Below are 20,020 nucleotides of genomic sequence, written 5' to 3' on the forward strand. Positions count from 1 at the left end.
GCATGCAACAATTTATTAAAACATCTCCATACATACAGTTAAATACAGCAAAGGTGGCAAAAATAGTTTTGTACAATTCTAGCGTGTTTGAAAGTCAATATTAGTAATTAGTAGTAATATTATTAGTAATAATAATATTTAATAATAATATTAGAAATATTTCTTCACAAATACAGTGGTTTCTCCAGGCTTCTTCAAAAAGATTGAAAAAACTTCTTTGAATGTTGTTTACTCTGTGTTATATTGTCTGTCTAGATGAGCTTACTGCTTCAATAATGTTCTGGGGAAGCCAATCCACATCTGATAGTGACAGAGTGTTAGGCTATGTTCACACTGCAGGTCTTCATGCTCAATTCCGATTTTTTTTATCAAATCTGATTTTTTTTGTCTGCTTGTTCACACTACAAATGAAATGCGACAGCAAACGTGCTCTAGTGTGAACGCTCAAAGCAGCCCGCATGCGCAAAAGAAGACGTCACACACAACGCGCTCTGTTTAGACCCAGAGCAAACAATATTGTTTGACTGATGGCCCTTAATATAAAGACTTCGGACTTTACGTTTCCCAATTTTTGCTTTAAGTTATTTTGTTATTTACATAATAACAGCTTCACTAACATCTACACTGGATGGCCAGGAAGCGTTCGTGACGTCTTCTCGGGCACTTCTCCAGCGCTGATAATTGGCGTCTGTCTTGTGTCAGTGATGTAAAAGACGGATTTAATGCGACATGACCGTTCAAACAGCAGTCGCTTTCTAAAACATCGGATATGTATCGGATTCAGTAGCACATACAAAAGTGACCCAGATTGGATTTGAAAATATCGGATTTGTGCCGTTCAGACTGTCATACCATCATCGGATATGGGTCACATAGGGTAAAAAAAAAAAAAAAAAAAAAATCTGATTTGATGCGCTTTCGCCTGCAGTGTGAACGTAGCCTTAGAGGTATGCTTTTAGAAGCATGTTTGAGAACATTGTCATGCATGAGCCTTCTTGACGGCCATTGAGACCATTTCTGATGAGGCTTCAGCAAACAGTAGATTGATCAACTGAAGGGTCAGATGCATCTCTTAGGTCTTGTGTCAGGTCTGTAATTTTTTTCCTACTTGTTAAAGGACACGACTTTCAGATTTTGTTCATGTCCTGCAGATATTTTTAGGCCCAGTGCTTCTTCTGTCCTGCACTAGTCCAGATTATTTTAGTACACACTGCACACCATGTTGACATATGCCAAATCATTGGCTAATAAGTCTTCAGGAAATACCATTTTATGCCTATCATACTGTGTTATCTTTGTTGTTCTTCAAAGACTTGACTAAAGAAATGGGAACAAATTATTTGTTTTTGCAACAGACTGCTGGTAACAAAGTGCCTAAAGATATCATTTAAAATTAGTTCTTCGCCAAGTTGTCAGTTATGTGTAAACATTAATTGGTTCATCCTTTGTGTTAGGTGCCGTTTTATGCTTCTATGTTTCATGGGTCAAGTGGCATTCCTTTAAAAAATGATCAGGTACAAAGAGTGGACTGAAAGTGATTGAAAGAGCAGTCAATTTCCACGAAACCCCCCCCCCCCCCCCCCCCAAACTTTAAAAACTTAATTAAACCTGGAGAGCAACTGTTCAGATCTTAGATCCCTGAAAGCAAAATAAAAAGAATTTTAAACGATGACTAAAGATCTCTGCACATCACTGTACCTCGCCTTAGTGTTAGTGTACAGAGTTACTGCCTGATTCCAGTATATTTTACCATTTATGAAGTTCACAACATGTATTTCAGCACAAACACACAACTTACAATCATACAGTATAGACATCCTTGTATCAGCACACACATGCATTAATCCCTCATCATTATTGTGACAAAGTTAATCAAATATACAAAAACTAACACTGAATACATTTCCTTTACAACTTTATTATAAATTGGCCAGTTTTGAAACAACCAAGTACTATTTCAGTTTATTTTTATTTTTTAAGTCTGGCTTTTAATTAGGGGTGCTCGATTATGGCAAAAATGATAATCACGATTATTTTCACTGAAATTGAGATCTCGATTATTTGACAATATTTATTTATATTTATTTAACAATAACAATGTATTGAATAATGGCTTTAAAGATTGTCAAAAAATAATATAAAATAGTGTGCAAATACTGATAACAGTGCAAATGTTTGCAATACAAAAAATTAATGAAAAATGTAAACATCTATGTTTAGTGAACTTCAAAATACTGCATAATATTTATGCATACAAATAACCAAACATCAAGGCAAGCTGTGTAGCCACACAATGCACAATTGCATCAAACTGACATTGAGGCATGTCAACTAAAGTTGCTGCCTGAACAAAAATAAAATGAAACACTGAAAGTAGTAACTTTTGATTGAAATAAATTATTGAATAAATTTGTAGTGTTGCTCTGTGGTGCAGCTACGACACCGTAGCCAAGTTTACACACTATGTCTACTTGATCCACGTCTGACTCCGCAAACCCATAATGTTTCCACATCACTGAAGTTGTTTTACCTCTCTTTTCAACCAACGGCATTCTTTCTTCAGCAGCCATTATCCTCTCCAAATAACTTCTGCTTAGCTTTCCGAGCTTTCCTCGGGTCCTCTTAATTGTTGTGACGCGTGTTTGAAACGCAGAGAGGTGCGCTCGATTTGCCACACGGAGCAGCGCGAGAGTAAAGCACGAGGGAGGTGCTAATAATCGGCTCAGTCATTTTTAATGATCGTTGAAAGCCCAGATCGTAATTTAGATTAAAATTTGATTATTGACAGTGTTGGGTAAGTTACTTTAAAATAGTAACTTAGTTACATTACTAGTTACTTCTATCAAAAGTAACTCAGTTACTTCAAGTTACTCGTTACTTTCAAAGTAACTAGTTACTAGGGAAAGTAACTTTGGTTTTACTCAGAATTCTCTTATTAATGTGTTGCTTCCATAACTTTTACAGTCTTCTAGCTTGCTTACTTGCCACAAGTGCACTGTGCCACCTACCAATAGAAAGGAAAAGATAATGTGCATATTTCCACGAGAGAAATCCCACGCCTGGACCATCATTGACCGCTGCCATGATTCTAGCCTACGTCACAGCGTCATGTGCGCCTTTTACATCCAACACAAAAACTGCAGTCGTGGTGCTTTGATTGTACTCAGAACTCGGAAATTCTGCCTTCTGAATAGGAAGATGTAGGTAACACCAGACTGCAGATGAGCTGCATACAGGGCTGGACTGGGACAAAAAAATCGGCCCGGGCATTTTGACTAGAGACTGGCCCACCATTATAGGAAAAATCATAAAGCCTTTGAATGAAAACAAACGCTGTTGTGACAGTGATGTACACTGTCTTGATGGTATATATGCATCAATCTATCAATCGTTTGTTGTAAGATTCAGATAATTATTTTTTAAAAGCTAGACATTTTAAATGAGAATAAGAAAGAAAAGTATTTCTTTGTGCCCACCTCTCCCTGTTAATGCCCTACCTGGCCCCCCTGGCAAAACTTTGCTAGATCCGCACCTGCACAGTTACCAGCTGTCAGCTACCTAAAAAAGGATCCTGGGGTTATCTGTCTCTCAGAAACAGTTCATAACTTCCCTTCAACTCATTTATGTCACCTAAAAGGTAAACCTGTTTCTCCATCACCTGTTCAGCTCTGATGATTCAGTAAGGACATCTCCTGGTTTCATCTTCATGTTTCCCTCTCACCAGATAAACAAACCGACATCATGACCAGCAGCTTTTTTGCAGCTGTGGCTCCAGCAAACATCAGCTGATACTAGAAATTTATATTAAATAAATTCTAACAACAGCTGATCAAGCTTAAACGTGCTGCTGTTGTTTAACGTGACATTGGCTGGTTTCCTCTTTCTGGCGCAAAGTGGGCGATAAACAAACAAGAGAGCCGATCAGCTGATCATTGATCAGTTTTCATGATTGAAGTAGAAACAGGAGAGGGTGGGGGGAGAATGAAAGAAGAAGAGGCAGCTGTGCAGCAAAGACACAGAATAACTCCAGCTTTGTGTCTTTTTCATTGTAGCTGAATTACGGGACAAACTGTTCCTTTTCACCTCAATAAGAAACGCGTAATATTTTATCTGAATACCAGACGGGACAGTTGGCAACTCTAATAACTTATGAACAAAATAAAGTTCAACATCATTAACTTCATAGCACCCACCCAGCTGTATAGAAACTCCGTCATGCTAGCTAGTACGCAGTATGGAAAAAGTCAGAATAACGAAAATAAACTCCACCTAAACTTGGTTTATATCTGACTCGGATAGCCTGCAGGTCATAACTTCTTACCTGAAGTTCAGTTCACACTTGGACCGGCGGCCGCCTCGGGTCTCTTTTCCTTCTGCGTCCCCTTTCTCTCATCCACCTGCTGCCTCCACCACTTGCTAATGTTACAGAATCTGTGGAAGCTCCGCGATAGCCACCGCACGAAGTAACGAGTAACGACCCTATCTAAATCCCAGTAACGACTAACGCGTTCCTGATTTTGGCATAATAACTAGTTACCGTGCTCGTTACCACAATAATAACTTAGTTACAGTAACGCGTTACTTAATAACGCATTAGTCCCAACACTGATTATTGAGCAGCCCTACTTTTAATTTTATTTAAATTAGCTGAAATGTTTTTGTATGCTTATAATAACATTAGCTCTCAAATGTTAAATTTTCAGGACAGCCAACCGTCATGTGCTACCAAAAGTGAACCAGACCCAATGATTCTGGAGACAAAGGCAGCTGTAGGCAACATTTATTCCTTCCACAGGTTCAACTACTATAGAGATTTACTTCTTCTAGATGGAGGGTGTTGAAGTTCTCTTCTACTTATCTGGGCTCGAGTTGTAAAAAGGAAGTGAGTCTGTGCTTTTCAGAAAGATTTTTTGAAAACAGTACAGAGTAGAAATTGATTATACAAGACTCCTGAAGCATAATAGAAGAGGTGGTGGGATGAGTCTGCATTATTAACCCCTTTTCTCACTAAAAACAATTAGCCCACATCTAATTGAAATGTGTGACCCCAGGATGCTTTTTAATGTGTTTTTCATAATACTATATCTCTGGGGTTAGTCGTATTTGTGCAGCTAAAAACTAAGCCAAAGAAGTTAGACATATGACTGGAATCAATGAGATTAAAACTACAAACTAAGTCTTAAGAGTTACTATAAAATGAATTAGCTTTTAGATGGAGAAAGAGGAAGGCTGAGTCTGAACACAAAAAGTCAAAATAAGTTTTCTACATATGCTGGCTGGACTTAACCTTAGATACAGGATAAGGAGTTTACAGATTCAGAGGGTGCTCAGAGAACAATCACTGCTCCTTCATATTCAAAGGGTTTGTATGGGCATGAAATCAGGATGGCTCTTAGTAGGGGTGGGCGATATAAACGATATACGATAGAAACGATATAAATTTGGCCAACGATTTTGACTATACCGCTCTACCGCGATAGTGCGTGTTGATGATGTCATCAAGCTGCGCCTGTTTTGGTCGAAAGCATCGCAGCGGCTACAACCATTATCATCTGCAAATTATGTCGGGCGACAGTCATGGCAAAGAGATGAAGCACTTTTGAAATATGGGGAAAGCCAAAAACTATACTTCCTCCACTTCCGTAACATTGATTCATTAATGTTGAATTCTCTCGCAGCTGTTCTATTCCCATGTTGTTGCAGTATATTAATAACTAACCTCGTATTGTGGATAATCTCAGTTGTTCTCCTGACTGAAGTTTGGCCCGTGTATAGCATACTGCTATGCGATTGCATCTGTCTCTAACCACTAGAATCCGTCACGTTAACTTTTAATGAGTGGAAAAAAGTTGGCGTTCATCCTCCAGCTTCACTGTGCTAATGTTATGCTAACATAGCTGTGTCGCTAGCAATCACATAGCACAGCATTATATACCAGGTAGTCCAACTTCAGTAACCCTGCAAACGCCACTGCTGTTTAGTTTTCTGTCTTCATTTATGTTGGAAGTGGTAGCAGAGCTGTACGTTTGAATTAGTTTCAAAAATCTCTCAGTCAGAACATGGTATGTCATGTTTAGGTGGAAACTAGCGAGCTAACTTCCTGTTAACTTCTAACTCCGTTAAATTTATTAACTTCTGTTTTCATGGATGCATGGATGTTAAATTGTTACACCTGGTAAAGCAGCAACGCTGATGATTTCATTAAAGATGGAAGAATTTAGACCGTTTTTAACTCTCAGTGTTTGTTTGACTTTGGGACCTGAAGCGGACAGAGTTTTGGACCCAGATTACTCTGTGAAGCTCCTCACTACGGCAGCCGTAATGCTCTGACAATCAATCAAGCAGTGTGGCTTACCAAAGTTGTACTAAAACATTTTTTAACAGATTTCTGCACGCCCAAATCGGTTCGAGGTCAGTAAGCACAACCAGAATTCATACATAAGGCACACTCTAGATTTTTGAGAAAATTAAAGGATTTTAAGTATGGCTTATAGTGTGGAAAATATGTTATACAGAAGAAAAGAATATATCGTGATATATATCGTTACCGCACGTGCTTCAAATTATACCGCGATATGGATTTTAGGCCATATCTCCCAGCCCTAGCTCTTAGGCACATACATCACAGGCCTCTCAGGTCCGCCCAAATGGTAAGAGGCCCTGGGGCAGAAATACCAGAGATTAGATATTTTTGTTGTCCGAGGGAGCATTTAAGGATCCCGCAGCAGGAGTTGGAAAACAATCCCGAGAGAGACATCTGCACTAACTCGCTTAGCTGCACTGCTACTACACGTGTCACAACAGAATGGAGAGATGGATCGAGTTTCACAACACTTCTAAAACTCAAATGCAAATTAAATAGGCTATATTCTCGCCCAGGTCCAGAATGGTGATTTGTCTTTGTATCGCTCTAGTGCCAGTGACTCTGAGCGGACGTACAAATATTTAACAAGTCTGTTACCGACCCCTTCCCCATGTTTAGTATTCCCGTCATTTATTTTTCTTACTCTTGACATCTTTTTTTTTTGTCTTTGTGTTACAAATGATTGATCTCAGGCTGAACAGAATTTAGCACACTCACTAACCACACTTCCAAAAATAAAGCATTAAAAAAAAATCTATCCATCCATCTTCTTAACTGCCTTTTCAGTTCCGGGTCATAGGAGGGCTGTAGTCTATCCTAGAAGCAAGGTACAACCTGGAAAACTGAAACTGTTAAAACTGAAAGACAGACAACCATTCACACCCACAGGCAAGTTTAGTCACCAATTAACCTAACATGTATGTGTTTGGACTATAGGAGGAAGCCAGAGTACCAAGAAAAACCCTACACAGGCACAGGGAGAACATGCAAGCTCTACAGACAAAGACTCCAGCCAGCTTGTGGATTAGACACCAAGACGTTCTTGTTGTGAGGAGATGGAGATAACTGCTGCACCTCTGTAGTGCTGTGCAGAGCAACACATAAACACAAGATACAACTTGTTAAATTTATAAAAAAAAAAAAAGTTTGTGTCCTTTTCTTTTAAAAAAAAAAAAAATCCTAAGACTTGAGCCATATTCATGCTCTTTTGTAGCACTACTGGATTTAAAATAGGAGTAGACATGCACAGGCTTTGAGATGCAAAGATAAATTTTGAATGTATCATAGTGTTCACCGAGTATGGCTGGCCAATTTTGTTTTGCTATAAAATATGTATGAGGGGTGTCAAAAAGTCGCAAAACTTTTTTTTACAAAGACATCTTTTCTATATGATAACAATTTATTTGTGATCAGAGAACTTTCATTTATTTTAAATTCCTCTCAAAACACCACATTCAAAGTTCAAAGAGCGTTTCTTTTTGCCACTGTTAACAAAAATACTTGTAATAGTGACAACCAAGGTTATTATCGTTAACGAAAACTAACGAAATAACGAAAACTAGAAGTGAAAAAACATTTTCGTTAACGGAAATAAAAATAAAAACAAAAAAGGAAAACTAACTAAAACTGAAATGAGTGTTCACAAAACTAACTAAAATTAACTGAATTTATAGCAAAAATGTGTTTAGTTTCCGTTGATGTGTGCGTGTCATACAATAGTCAAGGGTGAAAATGAAGTTTAGTTTCCAGATTTTTTTCTTGCTGTCTAATTATGCCAGCAGGTGGCAAGTACGTTAGTCGAGTCGTCTGTGTTGCTGCTCCATCCACGCGCAGAATCATGTCAGAGAAAGTCGGAAGAAAGCGCCAGAGTCCAATTTGGGATTACTTTGAATATGACTGTGTTTTGGATAAAGCAAGTGTCTTGTAGTGGAAACAGACAAATTATGAGGGACATTTCTAAAGGGAAAAAAATCCCACAAACCTTAAAGTGCAATTGAAAAGCTCACACAAGAAGGCTAACCTAGCTTACCTTGAGAAGGTAAGGGAGCACACTCAACCCTCATCCCCAGAAAACAGAAGCTAACCCCAGGCAAGGCAGCGTGATGCATCCCGAGACAACAGGACTGGGATATCTACACAACTGTGTGAGTCAACTGCCTTCAAAAAGTTTATCAATTCACTTGAACCAAAATTACGAACACCCGGTGCTGCAAGAGTTAATAGTCTCATTGGGGCCAAGATATACATTTTATAGTTGCCTGGTATCAATGGTTGTTCATCTGCCTTTATTTATTTATTTATTTAAAGAACCCATAGGTGGGAATGTGAGTTGTCTGTCTCTGCATGTTAGCCCTGCGACAGACAGGCGACCTGTCCAGGGTGCAGTATGGTAGCTGGAATAGCAACATACCCAAGGATGAGCAGAAGAGAATGACTGATATGATGAAAATGGGATTTTGTTACACTTAATTATTGCAAACACAACTAAAACTATAACTGAAACTAATCAAAACTAAACTGAAACTAAGGATTTTCAAAAAAATAAAAACTAAACTAAACTAGCAAACAATTGGTAAAAACTAATTAAAACTGATAAAATTGAAAATCTGAAGTGAAAACAAAATAAAAATAAAAACTAATGAAAATTGCAAAACTATTAAAACCCTGGTGACAACAACTTCCTGTTGCTATGGTCACTTTTAACATGGCAACTAAGTTACCTATTCAGAACAGTTTCAGATCACTGACCAAGACGTTAACATCTCAAAGACAGCTGACCCTCCAGAGCATTTACTGGAAGTGACTTAAAACAATGGACTCAAATGTGCCAACATATTCATAAGACTATGATGGCAAAGACAGAATCTGTCCTACCTTAAGCTGAAGCGGCAACAGGGTTTGTCAGGTGAAGACCACTGGAGAATGGACGCTCAGCGCTGTCTTGAAAGAATCAAAAATACTTGTTAGGACCATTAAGTAAGGTGAGATCAAATTTAAAAAATATCAACAAATATGACACAAAGTCTTGGTACTGTCAAATTATCACTACAAAATATGTTTCTTAGCGACATGAGCCAGAAAGAAAAGCTTTAACTTTACCCATAATTAAGTGACACCAAGACTGAGTTAGTGAAGAGATAAGGTTAAAATGAATTTTCTAGACAGGACAGCGGCTACATCACTTATTCATAAATTTTTCCATAGCTTAGCTGTGCACTGCTGACCAAGACATTGAGATCAACCCCGAAGGCACCCCCAAAGCTACCTACAGAACTGTCCTTGGGTGCATAAAGAAATCCTTTAACATTACATTTCAAACAATACATGCATGCGCATGGGCGTCTGTGTGTAGGCAGGTGTGCAAAGCAGGTCATGCCACGCACAGGCTTCTTTTATGGCTGTGTAAACTGAATGTGGCACATCTCCCCTTCCAGCAAGGAACAGTTGTCACCCCAACGATGAAATGAGAGCAAAGGAGAAAGCCTTCAAGGAATGAAAGCGTGGCATCTTCACTGTGATTAGGTATTCACTAACAGACAAGTCAAATCAGTGGTAATAGGAAGACATCAATGCAGCGAGTGAAGACAAATGAGACAGGAGAGGGATAAGATGTGAGAGGAAGAGAAATCCTCTGACTAAGAGCTCAATTGATTGCAGTGAACGAACACTATATTCTTTTTACCATGATATATGCAAACTGTATACAGCTGGACATTACTGTTTTATTGAAGGTAATCCAATTCATTACCAACTGTCGCTGAACAGCCCTGTACACATGCAGCCACTTGAAATGTGGATCAGCTCATGTAAGATGACACACATATAGGCTTCCCTCACGTAGTAACAGTCAGAGGGTGAAAACTGTCTCACTTTATTTTTTTCATTTTTCCTTTACCCTAATATGCATAGCAAGAAAGCTGCAAGTAGTAGGCTTCTAAAATCAATTAAAGTTTTATGTTTGTCTGGATATTCGTGCAGAAAACACTTGTGATTCCATTTCAAAATGACTAAATTTATTCTTAAATGCTCATAATAAGCCAGACAGCTGCAGATACATCTGCCAGTTTATTTAATAATGTAAAATTATGAAAGATGGTATGTCAAAAAGCACTGCCGAGTTTGCTGAAGTAATCCATATTCTATCTAAATGCGCATTTTATTATCTCTTTTAATTATGTCCTTGGGTGGCTGTAGCTCAGGCGGTAGAGCAGGTCATCTACTGATCGGAAGGTTGGTGGTTCGATTCCTGGCTTCCCCCAGTCTGCATGCCAAATCCATCGGAGTATGAATGTGTGTGAATGTTACTTAGAAAGCACCTAGAACAATGTGCTTGTGCGAATGGGTGAGAACGGGTGAATGCACAAGTTGTGTAAAGTGCTTTGAGTGCTCAGAAGAGTAGAAAAGCGCTATATAAGAACCAGTCCATTTACCATTTTTTATTTGAGATAGAATATGACATCAAATCTGTGACCAAATCTAACCTTGATCACAGCATCGTTTATCACTTTTAAAAATTCCCATGAAGTCACCTTTTCAGAAAAATTCATTTTTAGTTTATCAGCGTGAGCCAAGCTGTATCGTGATATAGTTTAGTTTGTCAATCAGTAGAGAAACGTGCAATCTGATGCAGAGAGCATAAAAATCAAACTCTTATTATAAAATAAAAACTACTGAAAGTTACGGGGGCTCTTCAGATATTAATTCAGAATTATTAAGTTCTGCAACAGAAAGGAGTATATTGTTGCACTGATGTCAGATTTTTATTAAACGAGTCTCTAAGAGTACAAATGTTATTTATCTACTATCCTCCAATAGGTATTTTTTTTCTTGCCAGATAGTGGGTACAACAATAATAATAATATTAATAGTAATGGTAATAAGTTCAGGTGGAACATCACATCAATTGATTAGTATTGGCATGCTAATATAGTCCTGAGACTACAGTTACGATATCAATATGTCTGCCTGTTTGCGCTCATCCCACACAATCTTATTTAAAACCATACAGAAATATGATGAATGGTTAGAAATCCTTCCTGCAAGTATTTTATTTCTGAGGCTAATATTTTGTTCAATCTGGTAATACCACTGTACCCTGTCATGTGTCAGCATTTTTGAAAAACAATCTCCTTAAAAAAGCAGCAGCACAGGAAGGAAGGAGGAAGCTTATCACAGGGATTTATGCTCCCAGTAATTCTGCACACACGAAGTAAATGTATATCTACAGATTTATGGGACTGAGTCCTGCAGGAGTCTCCAGCCAGAGAGCGGGACTATCTTTCCACTAAACAAATCCAAAAAGAAAATCCATGCAAGAATAAACTGCAATTATATGTGCTATAAATATAATAATTTCACCTAACATTAAATCATAATGAGAATAATTTTCACTATCATTTGGGGTTAGCAGTAGCCATATAATAAAGGCACACTGTGTTTCCAGAGCGGACGTTTTTGTTTTTTTTATTCCAGCATTTTCAAAGCTCTGTACACCCACATACAGTGGGGCAAAAAAGTATTTAGTCAGCCACCGATTGTGCAAGTTCCCCCACTTAAAATGATGACAGAGGTCAGTAATTTGCACCAGAGGTACACTTCAACTGTGAGAGACAGAATGTGAAAAAAAAATCCATGAATTCACATGGTAGGATTTGTAAAGAATTTATTCGTAAATCAGGGTGGAAAATAAGTATTTGGTCACCTCAAACAAGGAAAATCCCTGGCTCTCACAGACCTGTAACGTCTTCTGTAAGAAGCTTTTCTGTCCCCCACTCGTTACCTGTATGAATGGCACCTGTTTGACCTCATCATCTGTATAAAAGACACCTGTCCACAGCCTCAACCAGTCAGACTCCAAACTCTGCCATGGCCAAGACCAAAGAGCTTTCGAAGGACACCAGGAAAAGAATTGTAGACCTGCACCAGACTGGGAAGAGTGAATCTACAATAGGCAAGCAGCTTGGTGTGAAAAAATCAACTGTGGGAGCAATCATCAGAAAATGGAAGACATACAAGACCACTGATAATCTCCCTCGATCTGGGGCTCCACGCAAGATCTCATCCCGTGGGGTCAAAATGATCATGAGAACGGTGAGCAAAGATCCCAGAACCACACGGGGGGACCTGGTGAATGACCTGCAGAGAGCTGGGACCAAAGTAACAAAGGTCACCATCAGTAACACACTACAACGGCAGGGAATCAAATCCCGCAGTGCCAGACGTGTTCCGCTGCTGAAGCCAGTGCATGTCCAGGCCCGTCTGAAGTTTGCCAGAGAGCACATGGATGATACAGCAGAGGATTGGGAGAATGTCATGTGGTCAGATGAAACCAAAGTAGAACTTTTTGGTATAAACTCAACTCGTCGTGTTTGGAGGAAGAAGAATACTGAGTTGCATCCCAAGAACACCATACCTACTGTGAAGCATGGGGGTGGAAACATCATGCTATGGGGCTGTTTTTCTGCCAAGGGGACAGGACGACTGATCCGTGTTAAGGACAGAATGAATGGGGCCAAGTATCGTGAGATTTTGAGCCAAAACCTCCTTCCATCAGTGAGAACTTTGAAGATGAAACGAGGCTGGGTCTTCCAACATGACAATGATCCAAAACACACCGCCCGGGCAACAAAGGAGTGGCTCCGTAAGAAGCATTTGAAAGTCCTGGAGTGGCCTAGCCAGTCTCCAGACCTCAACCCCATAGAAAATCTGTGGCGGGAGTTGAAAGTCCGTGTTGCTCGGCGACAGCCCCAAAACATCACTGCTCTTGAGAAGATCTGCATGGAGGAATGGGCCAAAATACCAGCTACTGTGTGTGCAAACCTGGTAAAGACCTATAGTAAACGTTTGACCTCTGTTATTGCCAACAAAGGTTATGTTACAAAGTATTGAGTTGTATTTTTGTTATTGACCAAATACTTATTTTCCACCCTGATTTACGAATAAATTCTTTACAAATCCTACCATGTGAATTCATGGATTTTTTTTTCACATTCTGTCTCTCACAGTTGAAGTGTACCTCTGGTGCAAATTACTGACCTCTGTCATCATTTTAAGTGGGGGAACTTGCACAATCGGTGGCTGACTAAATACTTTTTTGCCCCACTGTACATGTAGGTGAGCTCAGTTACTTTGATCAACCTCGGCTGGATCTCAAAGGCAAGTAATGCTCTGACTGCATAGATACCTGACCTGGACAGAGGAGGCTGTGATGGCTCTCTGTATAATGATGCTGAATTTAGTCGAGTTTATAGTAATTAAGCTGTTCTAGAAGCAAACCTAATGTCCACTGTTTATCAGCTGATTGGTGCTCTGATAATTGAACTCTTACTTAAAGAGACGCCCTAAGGTTTAATCTTGGCTCTGTATTTGTGTGTCCTTGTACTGAATTTGATCGTTTTTGTGTGCAAGTTTAACTAACTCTAAAGTTTGAATCTGCACTGCTTATTCATTGTGTGTCGGAGTGGGTGTGTAGCAGCAGTAGATTAGAGAATGTCTCAACATATCCTCTTAATTGAGATAAAATTATCATATTTAAAATTTAAGACATAATTAATGGTAAGACTTATTTGAACAGTCTAGTAGGAACGGGGTTTGGTAGACACATTGAATCTGCACTGGGGGAAGAATTAATGAAGTTAGTATAGAAAAACTGATTGGAGAGAGAGTCTTAAATAATATCAGCAGTTACTGAAGTTGCTTTACTTAATCATAAGTTGGTGGGACAGCCGTGAATTATTTTGATTTGATTATTGTTATTTAAATTTATTCTTATTTATTTGCTTTATTTGTTTATCTGACAGCTTTATTTGTGGGTTGGTAGTTTGCAGTTACAATATTATTTGTAAATAAGTTCATCAAGTAATGTCTACTTAAAGTGGCTTAACCAAACTCTGTTTCTTTGTCAGCCCAGTTGCAGTGCTGAAAAAACTCTAGGGGTTGTTCCCAGTAACATGTCCTAGCTTTTTTTATGTAGCAGCAAATTTTCCTTTCCCCACTCCATTTTCTCTCCAGCTTATGAATTATTTGCTTCAAGGTGTACGTTTATGAGTTATACTAGGAAGCCAAACCTATATGATTTGTTTCTTTCTCAGAGAAGCCCACAAGCCAGCATCATACACAAAGAGGAGCTAACACTATTAACAAGATAATGAACCTCTATGGGAGTTTCGGTAGCTGCACACGGCAGAACATAACAAAGGAATAAATTAAATGTTGTTCCACTTTCAGAAAGATGTATTTTATCTCCTGTACACCATCACAGAATTCTTTCCATGGTTAAGAGAAAAAAAAAATCATAATATCTTACCCTCTCAAGGACACTCTCAAGAAGTCAGGGTCTACAATTAAGAGATATCTTCATAAATGTATATACAGAAAGTTTACAAAAAGGTGCAAACTGCTGGACTCACTCAAGAACAGAGAGGCCTTTACCTTGGACACTTTCCAAATGAAATAATTCACACAGACAAAAAGATAGGCGGAAAGAAGCGAGCAAAAAAGCCATCACTGAGTGCTGGCCCCAGAGCAACCGACCCACGAACACCTTGTTCAGACACACTGTTAAAAATCTACATGTTTAGGAACAGCTGACATATGCAATAACACTTCAAAAAGAGGTGGGAGAGAAAAGGTGGGAGAAATGGCTGTTATTTAGCCCACAAAAGCTAAGCTAATCGTACGAGGTAGAAGAAGTCGTTTTTCTTTTATGGACAATTTTGTTTTATTGTGAATCTTATCCCATGACCGTATGTACTATTATTGTTGTTTGTGGTGTGTTCCAGTTTGCTTTGTGTTTATGTGTGTGTGTGTGTGTGTGTGCTCAGTGTTTGTTTGTTATTTGTAAAAAATCTGCACATAAAAGGAGAACACAATGTCCAGGCATTTACAGACAACATTTGTAAAAAATCTGCACAGAAAAAAATTTAAATAAAAATGTTACAGCACATATGGGCACATATGGCTTCCAGTGTTAATGGGCCACTATCAGTGTTGGTCAAGTTACTTGAAAAAAGTAATCAGTAACTAATTACTGACTAATTAAGGACCTCTGTAGCATGGACATGGTTTGGTTATGGTGAGTCTGACACGGAGCAGAAAACTGTAGTTATGCCGCAAACTGGTCCCCACCACAAACTCAAACACAACAAACATCTTCTACCACCTACCTACAGGAATCACATGAAAGAGTATGGAGAGAGTTTACGGATGAGAAGCAAAAAAGAACTGTCAGGTGATCAAAATAAAATATCTAGGAATATATAGTTTCATGCATCGGTCAAAACACTCAACTCCAGGTACACAACACCCAGCTGAAAACACTTCAGACAAGTTGAGTTGCCCGAGATTCACAGAATTTACAGAAAATGCACTATTGTGGGATATATATTGTTATCAGGATGATATGTCTTATATCGGGATATGAGATTTTGGTCATATCACACAGCCCTAACCCAAGAGATTCTCAGGACAAAGCAATGGGGTGCTCTTCAGTATGGCCAACTCAGACACCTGAGCTCAAACTAATATAGCAGCTTCTCAGTTATGAAACACAAAACTAAAAGCAAAAGGACTTCCAAAGAAGAACCAACTGAAAGCAGCTGCAGTAAAAGCCCTCGAGTTAAAGCTGAACGTCCGCATCTCAATCTCATATTGACGGATTTAAAATCCACTGAGGTCGTGTACAGCAGCAAAATTACAGAAATTGTGTCTTTGTTCAACAAAATATGGATATACTGTAACTGCCAATGTTGTTTTGGTCCTGGGTGTCTGTAACACACTTATTGTTTTTCAGTTCTTATATTTTCTGGTTTTAATTTTTACCTTCTTCTCTCCTATCTTTAGTTCCTTAATGTTTTCTTTGAAGGTTAATGTTCTCTCGCATCCAGAATTAATGTTATTTCCTGCTTTGCTGCACTCTCAATACATTTACCTTCGTCTAACTCTTTGCACCTGTATGTCTTTCAAGCCTTAGTCCAGTCACCCCAAATGGTGTATATATAGTCTCATCTTTTTCTTTGCTTTTAAGTTCCATGTGTCTTTTCTGCCCTTTTAGTGGATTCCTATTTTTGTTTACTTGCCCGTTGAAACTCAGTGCTCCATTTTTTTGGCATCAGCAATGAACATTGCATGAACCAACAGCCTTTGAGTCCTGTACTTGGGCACTCTCTCCAACATTATCCTAACAGACTTGTTAAACTGATCATAAAGAACATTTCTGAATATCTACTTCTTGCTGGCTTGTCAAACTTGTCTTCACATGATTATTGACAAAACAGATTTTTAGTGGAGCTTTGTGATCTGGTTCAAATTTTCGTAATGAATAAAACAGACAGCTTTTGGAGACAAAATATATTTGTCACTGCTAGTTCTTAAATTCTGCATCACTTCCATCATATCACTACTACTAACATGCACTTGGTTTGCTTCAACACTGAGATTATGTCACTACTTGAGAGTTAGTGCAGATAATTGGGGTCACTTTCAAAATCATTATGTTAAAATAAAATTTCATGTAATGATGGGGCTAAAACAGAAAACTAAGCGTATGATTTTATAACATTTCCTAGGTGGTTCCAATTTATGAATTTGCCATCACAAAGAAAACAATTTACACAGAATCTAAATTATGGCTTAAACCTAATAATATTTTAATTATTGATTAGTCAGTGGTTGTGGTTCAATTTAACCTGATAGCCAGTGTGGTTTCCTCACCTCTTCTGCAGGGCTGCAGTGCCAAACTCACAGTCTGTGTCTATTTTGACATAAACACGGCACAGCTGTAAAAACCCTGAAGGCAGTGAATTACAGCAGCTAAGTTGCACAACACCTGTGGAAAATCCAGGGTTATCAGATTTTTTTTTTTTTTTTAAATCACCACCGTGTGAAGAGATGTGCAGTTTTTTTTCTCTGCAAACCAAGGGATGAAAATGTTATCATTCTTATTGCTAAAAAAGCATCAAGGGCTGAATTTGCCCAGCCATAAATCTTGTACTAAACCAGCAACTGTGTATAATGTGAAAAGGCTCAGCAGCTGGTTAAAAGCAGCACATGAAAATACTCTGAAGAAGTTATCAAAAGAAAGAAAGAAAGAAAGATCTGGTGAAACTGGCTGAAAGCCGAAGTATCACAGACTATGATCTGTGCTGACTTTGTTAACTTGTTTAATATTTCAGAGCCTCCTTTATGTGTAGGCTCTGACTAAAGCACAATGTTGTTGTTTTTTTTATGATTAAACAGCCACATAATAGCCAAGGCAGAATGTCAGAAAAAAGTGCATAGGCCTTTTCTTAAATGTGGTAATAATATCAATAATCACTTTTACAGAATTTACAAAACTTGCAATATTAAAACAAAAAGCCAAAATACATCAAATGAAAGAAAGAAGAAATGAATGCAAAACTCACATAATTTTTATAAATATCTCTGTGGCGCCCATCTGAATGTGTCTCACCCTGTCCATAGCACTCGCCTCTGTCACGCCAGTCCTCTGTACATCCATGAACCTCCTCTGATATCTTCGTATTTTTCCCCTGCCTGGTAGCTCCATATTCAACATCCTTTGTCAAGTATATCCACTATCCTTCCTCTACTCATGTCCAAACCATCTCAACCTTGTCTCTCTAACTTTGTCTCCAAACTCCTCAATCGGAGGTGTCCCTCTGATGCACTTCTAATCCTGTCATGCTGGTCACTCCTGGTGAAAATCTTAGCATCTTCACCTCTTCCACCTCCAGCACTGCCTGCTATCTTTTTGTCAGCATCACTATCTCCAAACCATATATCATAGCAAGTCTCACTAACCATATTACTTGCTGTACCCTCCATTTCAGTATTTTTATGAGTGCCCAGTTAATTAACCTAATCCAAACATTTGATGTACTGCAATATAATCTGTTTACATGGATGCAAAATGCTGACATTTAAAATATTTGAATAAAAAAAAAAAAAACACTTTGTTTTCCTACTGCTTAGACACCAACAGAAAAAAAGCATTTACAGTTGTGAATTCAACTGTATTTTAGATATTTATTTGGCCTTGTGGGCTTTTGTCATTTCTACTTTAAATGCTGCATATACCAAAAAAAGAAAAAGAAAAATCTTACTAGAGGGTAAAAAAGATGTGATTATTATTTAAACATTAACCAGCACTGTCAGCAAAAATTTAAAAAAAAAAAATGGGCACAATCATTTATCCCAGCATAACAACACCTGTAAACACTGTAAAGCACTTGAGATAAATGCTTCTTCTAAGAAAGTCTTTTGGCTACCCAGGGCAATTAACATTAAACAAAACGCTATCCCTAGATTTACAGCAGACTGAGCAGGCTCGTTAGCTGTTAGCTAACTTGGCCTTACCGACTGAGCAGATAAAGATGACTGGGCTCGTGATTCACCATATGCTGCCCGTTTCTGATATTTACCATCCCAAAACAAACACAGCAGCCCCTGGAGTGTTTTATCTTTACAGCTGCAGAGCAAAAAAAGTGCCAATTAAATAAGCTTTGGGCAAATATCAAAAGTCCTGTGGGTCAACTTGTTCTCACATCTGCTCACCTGCCTCATGAAGCGCTCCACAGCACCTGTGCACAGATAGCTCAGAAGCTAGCAGCCCCGCGTGCGCAATCAATGAACATCACAGCATCTGTTTTTTCTGAGGTAAGCGTTTAAAATCCACAACAGTGTGCTTAAAAAATAACTCACCGGAGTTTTTAACACGTTTCCTGTATCCACAAAGACCCTACTCCCCTCCAAAAATACAGCAAAATCGAGACCGTAGAAAAATAACTGAGCTTTTAAGAAAAGTGCAGTTGATCTAACTCAGGTTCAAAGATGTCTACCGGAAATGGAATAGTGTAATCTCCTTGCTGTTTGTGAAAATGTTATATACCTGCAATATAACAATATTCGAATAGATTCAACAAGGTGTTGGAAACGATCCTTTATACATTATCTGTATAATGTATAATAATTTATATTTCAGAAGCAGCGGTAGTTTTATTGTCACATACACATATACATAAATACAGGTGGTTTATACTATGCAAAGTATAAGTTCTTATTTCTAATAAAATAAAATTCTGTTTTATAAATTATATAAAATTCTCTCATTCAACAAGATAAAATTAAATACATAAATAAAATAAGTATCCCAAAAATTTGGGGAGAAAGTAAAAAGTAATAAATATGCAATAAATGAAAAGAATTAAAGAGACCTGGGGCTTTTATTCATTAGTTAATTTTTTATGTTGTATTTATACTTTTTAATTGTGCAGCTTTATTTTGAACATGTTAAAATAATAAATAAAATAAAAAAATCCACAAGCAATCAAGCAAAACATAAGAAAAACAGAATATTAATAATTAACAACCGTTTTCAAAGCAGAGCTGTACAGATTAGAGTGATAGCAGATAATAATAATAATAATAATAATAATAATAATAATAATAATAATAATAAGAAGAAGAAGAAGAAGAAGAAGAAGAAGAAGAAGAAGAAGAAGAAGAAGGAAGGGAACAGAAAAAGGAAGAAAGGTGATTTAGGTGACTTTCAATGTGAAACAATTGTTGGTGAGTTTTCTAAGTATTTGCCCCGGCAAAGACTTTTATGTGGCTCATCAGACATCTTCAGAAAATGTGAACATTTAGACTTTTAACTGT

At 38.0% G+C, this 20,020-nt stretch overlaps 1 protein-coding gene across 20 annotated transcripts in view; it reads right to left on the bottom strand.

Moving 5' to 3' along the window:
• gpat2 (glycerol-3-phosphate acyltransferase 2, mitochondrial) overlaps positions 1–19,218 on the bottom strand; it is a 186,889-nt gene extending 167,671 nt beyond the window's left edge. For 8 of the 20 annotated variants that reach the window (XM_085179077.1, XM_085179079.1, XM_085179076.1 and 5 more), the window contains exons 1-2: positions 19,064–19,218; positions 9,239–9,304 (exon numbers count right to left, since the gene is read on the bottom strand). The gene's annotated coding sequence lies outside the window, so the exon portion shown is untranslated. Of the gene's footprint in view, positions 1–7,331; positions 7,449–9,238; positions 9,305–18,916; positions 19,041–19,063 lie in introns of those variants that run through there. The other 12 variants (XM_085179078.1, XM_085179063.1, XM_085179065.1 and 9 more) reach the window with 6 other exon arrangements.
• Between the last annotated feature and the right edge of the window lie 802 nt (positions 19,219–20,020).

Source organism: Neolamprologus multifasciatus, chromosome 12 (assembly GCF_963576455.1).
Source record: "Neolamprologus multifasciatus chromosome 12, fNeoMul1.2, whole genome shotgun sequence".
Taxonomy (NCBI): Eukaryota; Metazoa; Chordata; class Actinopteri; order Cichliformes; family Cichlidae; genus Neolamprologus; species Neolamprologus multifasciatus.